This window comes from Neofelis nebulosa, chromosome 9, assembly GCF_028018385.1.
Source record: "Neofelis nebulosa isolate mNeoNeb1 chromosome 9, mNeoNeb1.pri, whole genome shotgun sequence".
Classification (NCBI taxonomy): Eukaryota; Metazoa; Chordata; class Mammalia; order Carnivora; family Felidae; genus Neofelis; species Neofelis nebulosa.
In genome coordinates, this window is record NC_080790.1 from 73,430,881 (window position 1) to 73,446,436 (window position 15,556).

The window sequence follows — 15,556 nt, forward strand, 5'->3', positions numbered from 1 at the left end:
ACTTCAAAGTGTATTACAAAGCTGTAATCATTGAGACAGTATGGTACTGGCACAAAAATAACACATAGATCAATGGAACAAAATAAAGAATGCAGAAATGGAGTCACAAATGTATGGCCAACTAATCTTTGACAAACCAGGAAAGAATATCCAATGGAAAAAAGACAGTCTCTTTAAGAAATGGGGAAAACTGGACAGCAGAATCATGTTGTGATCACAGCTGGGGCAAACAGCCTGACTAGACAGAATTGTAATAAGGAGATTCTGAAAAAGACAGAGCCAGAGCCATAGAGCACTAGATTAGCTCTCCACCTATTCCTAGATGACTGGGAAACTACATACATGCACAGGGGGTACTGAAGAGAGCCCAGTGGAAAGTAAAAACCTAGGCATACTTGAGAACTAGCTAAAATTTGAAGTTACTCACTCTTTGGTCTACACATAGGTAAGTTAGCAGAGGAGTGAGTTAAAGCCTTATGGATTCAAGGTGTTTGAGCAAAATCTCTGTTCAAATCATTGGCTGACTACTAGGCTATGTTGACACAGAGATAATTTCTAGTAAGCCAAGACAGAAAGAAAAAAAAGGAAAGAAAGAAAGAGGAAAGGAAAGAAAGAAAAAAAGAAAAGAAAGAAAAGAAAAGAAAAGACAATAAAAAATTTATTGATGCAGAGACATCAGCAGGGGTCTGCAACTCATGGGGGAGAAAGATTCCACCATTGAAGCCAAACAATTTTTTTTTAATCGGGGCTGGGGGGGGGGGGGAATCAGAATAGAGACTTGCTACAATGCATTATTGAAATGCCTCATGTCAACCAAAAATTATGAGAAATGCAGAAAAACAGTAGAGTATGATTCACATTCAGGAAAAAAATCAGTCAATAAAAACTAACTCTATAAGCCCAGATGTTAGATTGAGGAGACAAACACTTCAAAGCAACTATTATAAATATATTTAAATAATTAAAGAAAACTTTATTCAAAGAATTAAAATAAAATATGAAAATGTTTGATAAGTAAGGAATGTCAATACAAAAATAGAAACTATAAAAAAGAACCAAAGGGGAATTCTAGAGTTGAAAAGTACAATAACAAATATGAAAAATTCCCTAAATGGGCTTTATAGCATATTGGCAGAAGAGTAAATTAGTGACTTTGAAGATAAAATAGTAGAAATTTTCCAATCTGAAAAATAGAAAAAAGAATGAAGAAAAATGAATAGAGCCTCAAAGACTTGTGGGACAGCATCAGCATACCCATGTACCTATTATTGGAGCACCAGAAAGTGAGGAGAGAGAGAAAGAGTTAGAAAATTTTTGAAAAAATAAAGGCTAAAAATTCTCCAAGTTTTATGACAAACATTTATCTTCAAATCCAAGAAATTCAACAAACTCCAAGAATGATAAACTTAAGAGCTCCACCCTCAAACACATCATAGTGAAAAAGTTGAAAACCAAAGAAAAAAAGAAAATCTCAAAATCGGTAAAAAAAAAAAAAATGATTCATCATGTACAAGGGAACAAAAATATGATTAAAAGCTAACTTCTCATCAGAAGTAATGGAGCCAAAAGGCATAAGAGTGACATATTCAAAGTGCAAGAAAAACCTTTTAATCAAGAATTCCATATCCATCAAAATTAAAAATAAGGAAGTTTCTGATGGTCAAAATTCAGAGAATGTGTTATTAGTCAACCTGTCATACAAGATATACTAAAGGAAGTTGTTTGGGCTTAAAGAAAGTGATACCAGGTGGTAAATACAATCCACAGAGAGAAATGAAGAGCACAGAAATAATAAATTGTGGGTAAATAAAACATATAAGCAAACATAATAAATAAGAAATGTATTTATAAATATATAATATATAGTTTATAAATAAATATATTTTCTCTTTTTTCTCTTACTTTCTTTAAAAATATGAGACTGTATAAAATAATAATTATACTAATACATTGTTGGTTTTATAACACATATACTAAATTATATGACAATAATAACACAAAAGAAGGAGATGGAAATGGAGTTGTATTGGAGCAAAGTTGCTATATTTTCCTGGAATTAAGACAGTATTAACCTGCAGTAGATTGTGGTAATTAAAATGTACATTATAATCCCTAGAACAACAACAAAAACAAACTTTAAAAATAGTAATAAAGGGGCACCTGGGCAGCTCAGTCAGTTAAGTGTCTCACTCTTGATCTCAGCTCAGATCTTGATCTCAGGGTCCTGAGTATGAGCCCTGCATTGGGCTGTATGCTGGGTGTGAAACCTACTTAAAAAAATAGTTATAAAAAGTCAAAATAGTAAAAACAATTATATACTAAAATGTTTGTTTGACACAAAAAAAAATACAACCAGGGAGTAATAGAGAAACACAATAAAAGCCATGAGATCTATTGAAGACAGATAGGAAAATGGCATATGTAAGTCTAACCATGTTACATATTATGTTAAATGTGAATAGACTAAATATTCCGATCAAAAAGCAGAGTGTCAGACTGGAAGAAAAAACAACATCCAATGATATGCTGTCTACAAGAGAAAGTTTAGATTCAAAGACACAAATGGATTGAAAGTAAAAGGATGGTGTGATTGTTAATTTCATGTGTCAACTTGGCTGGACCATAGTGCCAAGATATTTAGTCAAACATTATTCTGACATTTCTGTAAAAATTTTTTTTTGGATGAAATTAACATTTAAGTGAATGAACTTTGAATGAAGGACATTACCCTCCATAATATGGGTGGGCTTTCTCCAAATCAGTTGAAGGTCTTAATAGAACAAAAGCTGACCTTCCCTGAGCAACAAGGAATTCTGCCAGTAGGTGGCCTTTAGATCAAACCATGACTCCCCTGGGTCCTCACTCTGCCAGCCTATTCTGTAGATTTTGACTTATCAGGTGAGCCAATTCCTTAAAAATAAATGCGTGTGTGTGTGTGTGTGTGTGTGTGTGTGTGTGCGCGCGCGTGCGCGTGCACGTGCACACACTGTTGATTCTGTTTCTCCAGAGAACCTTGACTAATATAGATGACCAAAAGTATACAGTAACCATAAGGAAGCTGGAGTGGCCATATTAACATCAGACAAGTAAATACTGAAACAAGAAATCCTACTAGAAGAGGAGGGGGAAATTTCATGAGAATAAAAAGAGTTAAATTTCAAGACGATAAAGAGTTTTCTTCAGTGAAGAAATATAAAAATTATAAAAGTATATATGCACCTAACAGCAGAGCTCTAAAATACATAAAACAGAAAGTGACAGAATTGAAAGGAGAAATACACAATTCAACAATTATAGTTGGAAACTTCAACACTCCCTCCTCAGTAACTGATAAAACTAAGTGGTAAACAAGAATATAGAGGACTTGAACAACACAACCAACTTGAACTAACTGGCATTTACAGAACACTATACCCCCAAACAACAAAATAGACCTTCTTTTCAAGTATCCATGGAACATTTGCCAGGATAGACCATATGCTAGACCATAAAAACAAGTTTCAATAAATTTATTTTTTTAACTTTTTAAAAAAGGTTTTTTTATGTTGAGAGAGAGAGAGAGAGAGAGAGAGAGAGGTGGAGAGAAAGAGGGAGAGAGAGAGAATCCCTATGCAGGGCTTAAACTCACAAACCATGAGATCATGGGACATGAGCCAAAACCAAGAGTCAGACACTTAACTGCCTGAGCCACCCAGGTGCCTCTCAATAAATTTGAAAGGATTGAAATTTTTTAAATTTTAATTTAATTATTAAATTATTTTTGACCACACCAAAGTAGTTAGAAGTCAACAACAAAAAGAAATGTGAACAAATCAGAAATAGTTAGAAAATAAACAACACATTTCTAAACAAACCATGGCTCAAAGAAGTCACAAGGAAACTTGGAAAATATCTTAGATTGAATAAGAATGAAACATGACATATCAACATTTATGGAAGGCAGATAAAGCAGTGCTTAGAGGGAATTTTATGTCTTTAATCACTTATATTAGAAGGCAGAAAGATCTAAAATCAATAACCTAAGCTACTGCTTCAAGAAGCAGAATAAGTCTACCAGCCAATTCTCTGAAAACTAACCATAAAAAAATTGTAAACAAGTTCAGAGGAAAACATATGGTACAATATGGAACCAAGATAAGAATGATGTCATACTTCTTGTTGAAAACTATGCAATTAGAAGACAATGGGGCTTCTTTACCGCTTTACTTCTTTACTGAAAGGAGAAAGCTGAAATCTAGAATTCTTTAACCAGCAAAAATATATTTCAAGAATGAGAGTGAAATAAAGTTATTTTCAGACAAAGCAAAGACAATTTATTTACAGGAGATCTTTCCTATAAAAATATGATAAAGGAAGTTATAGAGGCACATAAAAAATGATAACAGATGGAAATTTGGATATACACAAAGGAATGAAGAATACCAGAAATGATTACAAAGTGAGAAATGGTAACTTTTCAGTTGAAAAATGTGGTGGACATCACCTTGACCCAGTGATAAAAATTATCAACAAGACAAAATTACCAATAAGACAAATTGGCATGCTGTTCTTCCTGATGTGATATATTGAAGAGAGGACACAATATCGCTTATATAATACTCATGCCAAAAATGTCTAACTTGAATGCAACTATGATGAAATAAACAAAACCAGCTGAGGGATGCTCTATGCTCTATTTTAAAGAAGACTAGAAAGATATGACAAGTCAATGTAGTATGATCCTGGACAGAATACGAGATCAGAGGGAAAGGAAAATGACTATAAAGGACATTATTGGGGAAACTGGTAAATTTTAAATACGTACTGAATATTACATAATAACATTATATCAGTATTAAATTCCTGCATCTGATGACTGCATGGTAATTATGCAAGAGAATATCAATATCATTTTTCTTAGAAAACACAAATTAAAATATTTAGGGTAAAGGGTATTATGTCTATATGATATTCTTTTTTTTTTAACGTTTATTTATTTTTGAGACAGGGAGAGACAGAGCATGAATGGGGGAGGGTCAGAGAGAGAGGGAGACAGAATCTGAAACAGGCTCCAGGCTCTGAGCTGTCAGCAGAGCCCGACGCGGGGCTTGAACTCACGGACCCTGAGATCATGACCTGAGCGGAAGCCGGATGCCTAACCGACTGAGCCACCCAGGCGCCCCTCTATATGATATTCTTAAATGATTCTACAAATATATATATATATATATATATATATATATATATATATATATATACTACACACACACATATATATATACATATAATGTGTGTGTGTATATATATGTATATGTATACACACACACGTATGCAATAAGCACAGCGACCCTCTATGCATACACACCACCTTGACATTTAGCATTTGCAATGAGGAGATGGGTCTAAAATCTCTTACTTTTTTCTATCTCAAAAATTATGACTCTCTCATATGATTTCTGTCATCTTTTGCATCTCAGTCACTTCCCTCAACTTACCCCAAAGCCACTCCATAATCGATTTCCCACTCCCTCTCCCACAGAGGACAGCTGTTATAAATAAGCTGTGTTCATTTAAGGAAGTAGAGAAAAAACATGAACATAATGGAGAGAGTAATGGAAAATATAAAAACACACTAATCTTCTAGAGATGAAAAAAATGCACTGCAAAATATTAAACCTTGTGGGTTTTTTGCCATTCAATTGACAAGCCCTTTCCCCATATTGTACAGCAACTCCTGAAACATCATTTCCTTCAGGCATTCTTCCCAGATTGATTCAAAGAAAGAGACTACTCATGACACTCCTATAGCTACTTCCTTTGTGCACATTTAACTTGGTTTGACCTGTTCCAAAAGGCAATCATCCTTGACCTGTAATAATATATGCATTTGCCTGTTTATTTGTGGCTTGACTTAATGTGCTAAATCAGACTGTGAATCCTCTATATGCATATCCATGTCAGTGAATCTGTCTTTGATTTTAAAGGGACTGTCTTCTCATGGTTTAAAAGGACTGGCCTTGGGGCACCTGGGTGGCCCAGTCAGGTGAGTGTCAGACTTCGGCTCAGGTCATGATTTCATGGTTGGTGAGTTCAAGCCCCACCTTGGGCTCTGTGCTGACAGCTCAGAGCCTGGAACCTGTTTCAGATTCTGTGTCTCCCTGTCTCTCTGCCCCTCCCCTGCTCACACTCTGTCTCACTCTTTCTCTCAAAAATAAATAAATATTAAAAAAATAAAAGGACTGGCCTTACTATCAAAAAAATTAATCAAAATAGAAATCTGATGCCCCACTTTCTTTCATCAGACTTTATCCCTAAATCCCTAATAGAAAGTAAATACAGGATTTCTGCTTTGAGGAAAATAGAGGAGATATACCTCTCTCTAGTCTTCCTACTAAATACAACGAAAAACTCTAGATGTTATATTTAAAGACTAGAGACCTCAGGACCCAAGGAATGACATAGTGGTGGGTTACTTTAAATTTGTTTTTGCCTCATATACCCAGACTGGGTGTTGAAAGAAGATGGCAACTTGGAAATGCCAACAAACATAGACATAAAAGTCCCAATAAAAGCTTACTTTCTCTAGCCAAGAACCAGAAAGATGAAAAACTTTGAGGCAATAGCTGTTTTACCAAATACAACAAGAGAAAAAATACCTTGGCCCGAGCCTAGGGCCCTCCAAAGCACAATCCATAAAAGGAAAAATTGATAGGTGAGACTTAGCAAAAGTTATAATTTTTTGGTCTGTGAAAGACCCTATTAACTGGATACAAAGGCAAACAAACTATAGTCTGGGAGAAATTATTTCAAAACATATATCTGACAAAGGACTAGTATCTAGAAAATATAAAGAGCTCTCAAAATGCAATAGTAAAAACCAAACAATCCAATGAGAAAATGGGAAAAAGACATAGACATTTTACTAAAAAGGATATACAGATGGCACACAATACCTGCAAAGATGTTCTATTTTATTAGCCAGTAGGGAAATGCAAATTAAAACCACAAGCAGATATCATTATACAACAATCAGAATGACTAAAACAAAAAATAATGACAACACCATATGTTGATGAAGATGAACTAGATCCCTCACACACTGCTGGTGAAAATGCACAATGGGAAAGTCACTCTGGAAAATAATTTGGCAATTTCTTCTAATCAACAACAACAATGGTATGCAACTACCATATAACGAAGGAATGAAACTCTTGAGCATTTATCCCAGAGAAATGAAAATTTATATTCACCCAGAAACCTGTACATGAATGTTTATTGCAGCTTTATTTACAATAATCAAAAACTAGAAGAACACAAGTGTCCTTCAATGCGTAAATGGTTTTAAAAACTGTAGTACATTCATACCATGAGATACTACTAGGGAATAAAGGAATGAGCTATAGATATATACAACAACTTGGATAAATCTCCAGAGAAGTAGGCTGAGTGAGAAAAGCCAATTCTTAAAGGTTACATACTGTATGATTTTATTTATATAACATTTCTGAAATGACAAAATCATAGAAATGGTGAACATATTTGTGGTTGCCAGAAATTAAGGAAGTAGTGGGGGTGCAAGGAAAGTGGATAGTGCTATTAAAGGGCAACATAATCTTGAATATCGATATCAATGACCTGGTTATGATACTGTGCTCTAGTTTTTCAAGATATTATCATTGGGGGAAACTGGGCAGAGAGTGCACAAGATTTCTGTTTTATTTCTTACAACTACATGTGACTCTACAATCATCACAAAATAAAAAGCTTATGTTTAAAAAATTAAATACATTGGATGAGATTACATTTGGCTGTTTTTAGTTTTTTAGACCTTAGCATAAAAAATATTTTTATTAGAGGAGCCTTCAGGGAGAACAGGATGACCCCAGGTGCCTTGGCCTTGTGCAAAGAAAGTGGGCACACACTAGAGGCTTAAAGGACCAGAAGCCAGATACAGAAGTTAAACTTCATCAACTTCTTAATTAAGTCCAGGACTGGCATTAGTCATTTAATGATTTATCATTAAAAAGTATTAGTCTATTACTGATTTCCTTTTATGCATCATACTATTTATATTTATGTATTTTTTTTTTTACTCCACAGGATCATTTCACAATTCACAAGCACCCAGTACCAGCCAGCAACAGGACATATCATTCTTAATATTCCTTCCTCTAAAAGACAAAATTATTTCAATAATAACCATAAAATTAAATAAGTAATCATCATGGCCAGAAAAGAAAACAGACAATAAAAGTTTTCTTTTATTTAAATGTTTGTATGTTTACTGACATATATGACAGTAAAAAATACATAAATATAAATAGTATGATTCACATAAGGAAATCAATAATAGATTAATACTTTTTAATGATAATGCATTTTTGGAGTCAAAGATTAAAAACCCTTATATTTACATATTAGTATGTTATAATAATGAATAATAACAGCTTAAGAACAAATGAGAAAAAACAACAACTAAAAAGAAATTTTCATTTTAGAGATATTAATATGCAAAAAAACTATTTTGAATGAACTAAAATTTGCCCTCACTAAACAAAAATATTACATCTCAAATTTTACATTCTGTCTTACCATTTTAAATTTCAAACACAAGTAAAAAGTCTAAGCGGTCACATAGAAGGATGGAATTTTAGTAACTCAAGATGTGTGTCCTTGTTTTTACAAGCACTATGGTATGAGGGTTTATTTCTAATCTTCTATTTAAATTTGGAAATACATGATACCTCTAGGGTTAGAGACAGAAAGCAAACTCAAATTATTCTGTCCCATTACTGACTTACTCTTGAAACAAAAGCATGTGGCTAAGACTTAATATTTTGGAAGCTGACTGTGTAACTGGGAATTTACCATATTAACTTTCAGGAAGAATGCAGTATTTATTAAAGTATAAGGAATAAAAATGCTAATTTTAAGTTTACCTCTATTATTAAAATGTGAGAGAATGTCAACAACTGTTTAGAAGTTAGACCAATCAAAGATTTTATTGGGGATGAGTATGTTATCACTGACATTATTTAGAATTGCTGGAACATGGTGATAATCAAAAGCATATCTACTTTAACTTGACTTTACAATTGTTTTTAGAACCTCCAAAGAAAATGCAGCCCCTATTGCCTGCACCCAGGGGTGATCACTTCCATCATCTCATACCTATTTTGCCATTATGTGAACCAACTGGACCTGTAGTGTATACCCTGATTGGTCTCTCCTACCAACAATAAACTGCTTCTTAGATTTGTAGCAGGAAAATAACTAAATCTGTTAAGGAAAGCAGAACAGAACTTCCTTTCCCACCTCCTTTTCTATTGCAATGAGAAGTCATTCAGCATATTCTTGGCAACTACGAGGAAACCTTTCACAGGATGGAATAAAAGAGATTCCTCCAGAGAACAGTGTTCTGGCAATTTGGTGGGGGAGATGTATTTGTAATATTTAAGAAAGTGCTTCTTGCCTCCTGTTTACCCCTTTTGCATTTGGTCTCCTTTGTATTGAAGAATAGCTTACTAGTTCTTTCAGAGAAGATTTGTAGATACTGAACTCTCTTAGCTGTTGTAAGACTAAAATTTCCCTGTTTTCACTGCTCTCATGCAATGGTTCAGCTTGGTGGTTCTCAAGTATAGTCCCTACAACAATAGAATCGGAAATATGTAGGACCTTATTAGAAAGTGTGTTCTCAGCCCACCTAAAACCTCCTGAATCAGAAACTCTGGGGGTTATGTTTTCATAAACCCTCCAGATGATTCTCATGCACACTAATGTTGGAAAGCCACTGATTTAACTAGTTAAAGACTTTTAGGTTGATACTAATTTTTTTCCTCGGTGTTTCGAGAATATAATGTTACAGCCTTTTACCATCTACTATACTGATAAAAAGACTACTGTCATTCTGTCTTTATATTATATCCAATCATATGAAATTTCCAGTATTCAACCATATTTTATTGAGGTATATTTACAAATAATAAAATTCACCAGTTTGAAGTATATAATTAAATGAGTTTTGGCAAATGTACAACAATGTAACCACCATCACAATCAAGATATAAAACATTTCCAACACCCAAAATGTTCCTTCACCACCCGTTACAGTCTATCCTCTCTTGCTATGCTGGCAATCTACTCTTGGTCACCATAGATTACATGGAATTTTCTAGAATTTCACATACTTGGAATCATACAGCATATGCTTGTTTGTATCTTGGCCCTTTCATTTAGCATAATGCTTTTGGGCTTTATTCATTTTACTGTATTTGTCAGTAATTTGCTCTTTTTTTTTTTTTGGCTGGCTAACATTCTACTATATGGATAAACTGCAATCTGTTCATCTGTTCACAAGTAGTGGACATTTGGGTCAGTACATTTGTCTTGCTTTCTAGCTATTTACAGAGGGAGGGCAATTCCCATAGCAGTTACTCCTTCATAAGCAGAAACAGAGTTCCTACTCAGTCATTTTAGATCTACAGTGATCTTTATTTCACTTGGCCTAATCCAATAGATAATCTGTCCTATTTTTTTTTAAACGTTTATTTACTTTTGAGAGGCAGAGAGAGGCATGAGTGGGGGAGGGGCAGAGAGAGAGACACACAGAATCTGAAACAGGCTCCAGGCTCTGAGCTGTCAGCACAGAGCCCAACGTGGGGCTTGAATCCATGAACTGTGAGATCATGACCTGAGCCGAAGTCAGATGCTCAACTGACTGAGCCAGCCAGGTGCTCCATCCCATCTATCTTGAAATTCTAAGGTTATCTCTTTCACCTTGACTTTTTTTTTTTTAACCTAACTTCCTATATTTCCACTCTACTATATCTAGATTTGGATTTGTTTTTATTTATTCTACTTAACTCATTTGTACAATTTCTGCCTGAAGACTCATATCTTTCTTTGATTCTCAAGATTTTTAGCCATTATCTCTTTAAATATTTGCTCTCTTCCTGTCTCTGTTTTCTTTCTCTGCAATCCCTACCAGACCTATGTTATAACTTCTTATTTCAACTTCCACAACTCCTAATTTCCCTTTTGGTTTTTCTGTTTTTTTCTCTCTGTGCTCTGCATTCTGCGTAATTTCTTTATATGTATTCTGTAATTCTAATTCTGTAAGTTTCTCTTTACTCTGAATTACTATTTAACCTTGTTTTCTCAATAAGTTTTCTCCATATTTTAACTTCCAGGGTTCCTGTATGTTCTAGTTATTTATTGCCACATAATAAACTATCTCAAAACTTAGCAGCTTAAAACAATCTTTTTATTTTGCTTGTGATTTCATACATGAGGAATTCAGAAAAGATTCCGTCAGAGGTTCTGGCTTAGGGCCTGTTCTGCAGTTGCAGTCAGACAGTGGTTAGAGCTCGCACAGCAGCGACAGAAGACATTGCCTATGGCCAGAGATCTCTCTTTCTTTAGTCACCCGACCTCTACATGTGGTCATTTTGCATGGGCTAACTTGGCTTCCTCACCCCTGCCAATTCCTAAGCAGTTGAACTACTTACATGGCAGCTCAGGACTCTGGTACAAGTGATCCAGTTAGCAAGGCAAAATCTGCCCCACATTTCTGATATAGTCTCAGAAGTCACACAGCATCACTTATACCTCAATTTTGAAATAGTTTTTTCAATGTGCATTTGTTTATTTTTGAGGGGGCAGGGGAGAGACAGAGGGAGTGGAAGAGAAAGGGAGAGAGAATCCCAAGCAGGCTCCACACTGTCAGCATGGAACCTGATGCAGGGCTCGATCTCATTAACCCTAAGATCATGACCTGAGCTGAAATCAAGAGCTGGTCACTTAACGGAACTTTGCCACACAAGTGCCTGCACTTATACCTCACTGTTTTCATTGCAAGTGAGTCACAATGGTGTCCCTCAAAGGAGTTGACATAGACCTACACTTTTTGATGGAAAGAGTATGAAGGAAATGTAAGAGAAAAGCATGAGGGATGGGAAACATTGCCGTGGCCATCCGTGTGTAGCCATTTTGTAAGATACAGTCTGCCATGCTACACGATTCTTTTCAAATTCTTCCATTTTAAAGAAGTATGTCCTATTCTTTCAAGTTCTATTCCTACCCTCCCCTACTTTCTTAATACTTTTGAGCATACTTAAAGTCCCTTTTGCATTTGTGCCCTTGGTTGTGGATAAGACCCCATCAAGCTTTTCCAAGGTTGCCATTGCTGAGCATTCAATGGGATTCACTGATCACACACAAATGTTTAGCTTAGATTTTTGGCACAGGGCTGCTATGTGATGAGGTTATTGTGAGAATTCGAGCCCTGCATAGGCAACACAGAATAAGAATCTTTCTTTCTTTCTTTCTTTCTTTCTTTCTTTCTTTCTTTCTTTCTTTCTTTCTTTTTAATGTTTAGTTTTGAGAGACAGAGAGACAGAGCATGAGTGGGGGAGGGGCAAAGAGAGAGGAAGACACAGAATCAGAAGCAGGCTCCAGGCTCCGAGCTGTCAGCACACAGCGTGACATGGGGCTCGAATCCACGAACCGAGAAATCATGACCTGAGCCAAAGTCGACGCTTAACCGAATGAGCCATCCAGGTGTACCAAGGACCTTCATCTCTTAGCTCTGTTAGTATCCATGTCCCAAGGATAGGAGCCTGGCCCATGGTCTGTGGGGGGCCTAACTATAGGCTATTCCCATGTGCAGAACTAGAGACTTGACTGCCCTTTCCAGTTGTTAAAATCCATACCCCAAGATGCTGGGTAGCATTCATCTCTGTGGATTCTCAATTTTTGACACATGGAAATTTCTATTTCTTATTTAGTAGCTCAGACACTTTTTTTATGTTTATTTTTGAGAGAGAAAGAGAGAGAGTGCATGGGGGAGGGGCACAAAAGAGTGGGAAACAGAGGATCTGAAGTAGGCTCTGTGTGGACAGCAGAGAGCCCAATGCGGGATTCTAACTCACAAACTGCAAGATCATGATGACCTGAGCCGAAGTCAGACACTTAACTGACTGAGGCACCCAGCGCCCCTCAGCTATACACTTTTTTTAAAAAAATGTTTTTAGTGTCTAGCAATTTTATGTGCCAGGGGTGGAAAGAGGATTTCCCGTGTTTTCTTGGTCCTCATTTTGATGAAAGTTAACTGTGTTTCTAAATATAGAGTTTTGGATTGCTGAATGCTTGCATTTAATGAACAGATAAGCTCTTTTTTTATGGATTACCTAACCTCATTTTAGGAGGACATGGGAGAATAAGGCTTTTGTGTGGAGAGACCAAGAAGGCATGGGTGTGTATTTGAAGAATAGACACATTCGGAACCTATTGGATTCAGGTCACAGATGTCAAGGACCCATTCTTGAAGAGTTGTTTCAGTGTAAGTCTGCTCCCCCTGTAAAATTCCAGAGGACTCTAGAGACAGTCACTATTCAGTGACCTTTCTATCCCTATCAACTGACTATCCAGTCATCAGTTGAGTAGGAACTCCAAACTGTGTATTCTCAGAACCCTTGACCACAGGCTTTCCACTTGAGAGATGAGGCATAGCAACACCCTGCCCTGCCATGATCCTATCCATGCCACAATGTTTACCAGCCCCAGGAAAACTCAGAAAACTGAAGTGACCATTCTGGGAACCCAGCAAGGTTTGGCTTACTTTTACATCATGGAGAAATAAAGCATTATAGAGCACCAAAAACCAGGGCAGCTAGAGGGCTCATCCATGTCACAAGTGCAGATTTTAGACACAGGTGAGATAGGAGGTAATGAGAATTCCTAAGGAAATGCAATCTAATCCAGCAGAGTCAGTTCTCAGGGGGAAAATGGGATTTTACTAAAATTAGTCTTCAGGGCATTTTCTCCCATCTCCACCTCTTCTTGATACTTATTCAAAGGGAATTATTTTCAGACTTCTGAAATTGTCCTTTATTTTATTTTATTTTTTATTTTTATTTTTTTATATTTATTTATTTTTGAGAGACAGAGAAAGACAGAGCACAAGTGGGGAAGGGGCAGAGAGAGATCGAGACACAGAATCAGAAGCAGGATCCAGGCTTCAAGCTGTCAGCACAGAGCCCGATGCAGGGCTTGAACTCACAAACCATGAGATCATGACCTGAGCCAAAGTCAGAAGCTTAACCGAGTGAGCCACCCAGGCACCCCCGAAACTGTCCTTTAAAATGGATACTTGGGAGGGTTAATATTTATACAACTGCTCTTGTATAAGCAAAATGATAATGATAAAGATGACTCACCAAATACTACCCATTCCCCAAGGTCCAGTCAAATTCTGGCCCCCATTGTGAAGTCTTTTCTGTCAACACCAGTCCATTCTGACCTCTCCTTTCCTCTGAGCTCCAATTTACTGTCTATTCCACTCACTGGTCATCTCACACATGCCTCAGGATTTTTCCTGTCATTGTCTGAAGTTATTTACTTCTAATGTTTTTTGTAAACTTCTAGTACATCAAGGTTGTGGCTCTCTAACCAGATTATAGAATTTTTAAGTCCAGGAATATACATTGCACATCTTTATTTTAATAATTTATAGCACTCACCATGGGCTAAGCATGACACAAGGGCTCCATAAATATTAATAAATGATAGCTTGTTTGTTCCTTCTTTTGTTTGGAAGCTTACATGCTACACCATATATTCAGAAACTGGGATGCTCTGGAATACAAAGAACCCATGAAGAAGTGATTCAGTCTCACCATGCTTCGGTTTCCCACCACAGCATGGAGATGACAATACTTGCTAGTCTCTGTTACACTGGTAGATGAGGACCTTGTTGTTGTGGGTATTAGTTTTTTATCATACAACACAAATAACTTTAAATATAAGCTTACTTATATAAAGTGTACCTCACTTTACACAAGTGACATAGCTCTGAAAAATTGGATGGAAAATGAGTTTTCACTGATTTATTGTTTGACTTCATCATTTAAAGTTTGATATGGGTCTGTCAGTTGTGAAATCAATTATGCAGTAGGAACTTGAAAATAAAGAAAAAACAAAGCTCGGGTCAGATTGGATTGACTTGAGATAAGGACTCTGCCCTAATTTCTACGTTTATAAATCCAGACTTTTCTTCTTCACTATCCTCCAACAACATAGAGAAGATCCACCAGTGATCCATCATTCAAATCCCTCTATGTCTGATCTGTACAGTCCCTGCTCTTGCATATTCTCTTCTGACCCCACGTGGTGAAACTACAAATGGAGTAAGCCAACTTCCTGCTTTCAGGGCTCTTGAACCTTGAACATCAAGCTCCTCTGAGGATCATATAGCCCTGTAGATTTCACCATTACCAATCTCTTCAACCCCCCAGGGGTATCACCACCACCAGAACTCAAAGTAACTGACTTTGCCTCCCACTTAGCTGGAAAAAAAATATGCAAGTGTGTGTGTGTGTGTAATAAAATAGGAACAATCTCAACAAAATTGCTACTTTGTTTAACCCCACTCACAACCCTTCCTAACAAACTTATGTAACTGAGATGTGATTTTGGGTTTCCCTCTATCAGAGACCTAAGCAATTTGACCTAATCCCTAAACCCACATTTCTCTACCTGTATAGGTTAAGAGACCCTCCTTAAGGTTTATGCAAATGCA

At 36.2% G+C, this 15,556-nt stretch overlaps 1 protein-coding gene across 1 annotated transcript in view; it reads left to right on the top strand.

Annotated features, from left to right (window-relative positions):
- Nucleotides 1-13,632, top strand: part of LOC131485122 (uncharacterized) — a 240,932-nt gene extending 227,300 nt beyond the window's left edge. The window contains exon 5 of the mRNA XM_058684176.1: nt 13,182-13,632. The gene's annotated coding sequence lies outside the window, so the exon portion shown is untranslated. The remainder of the gene's footprint in view (nt 1-13,181) is intronic.
- The last annotated feature ends 1,924 nt before the right edge of the window (nt 13,633-15,556 follow it).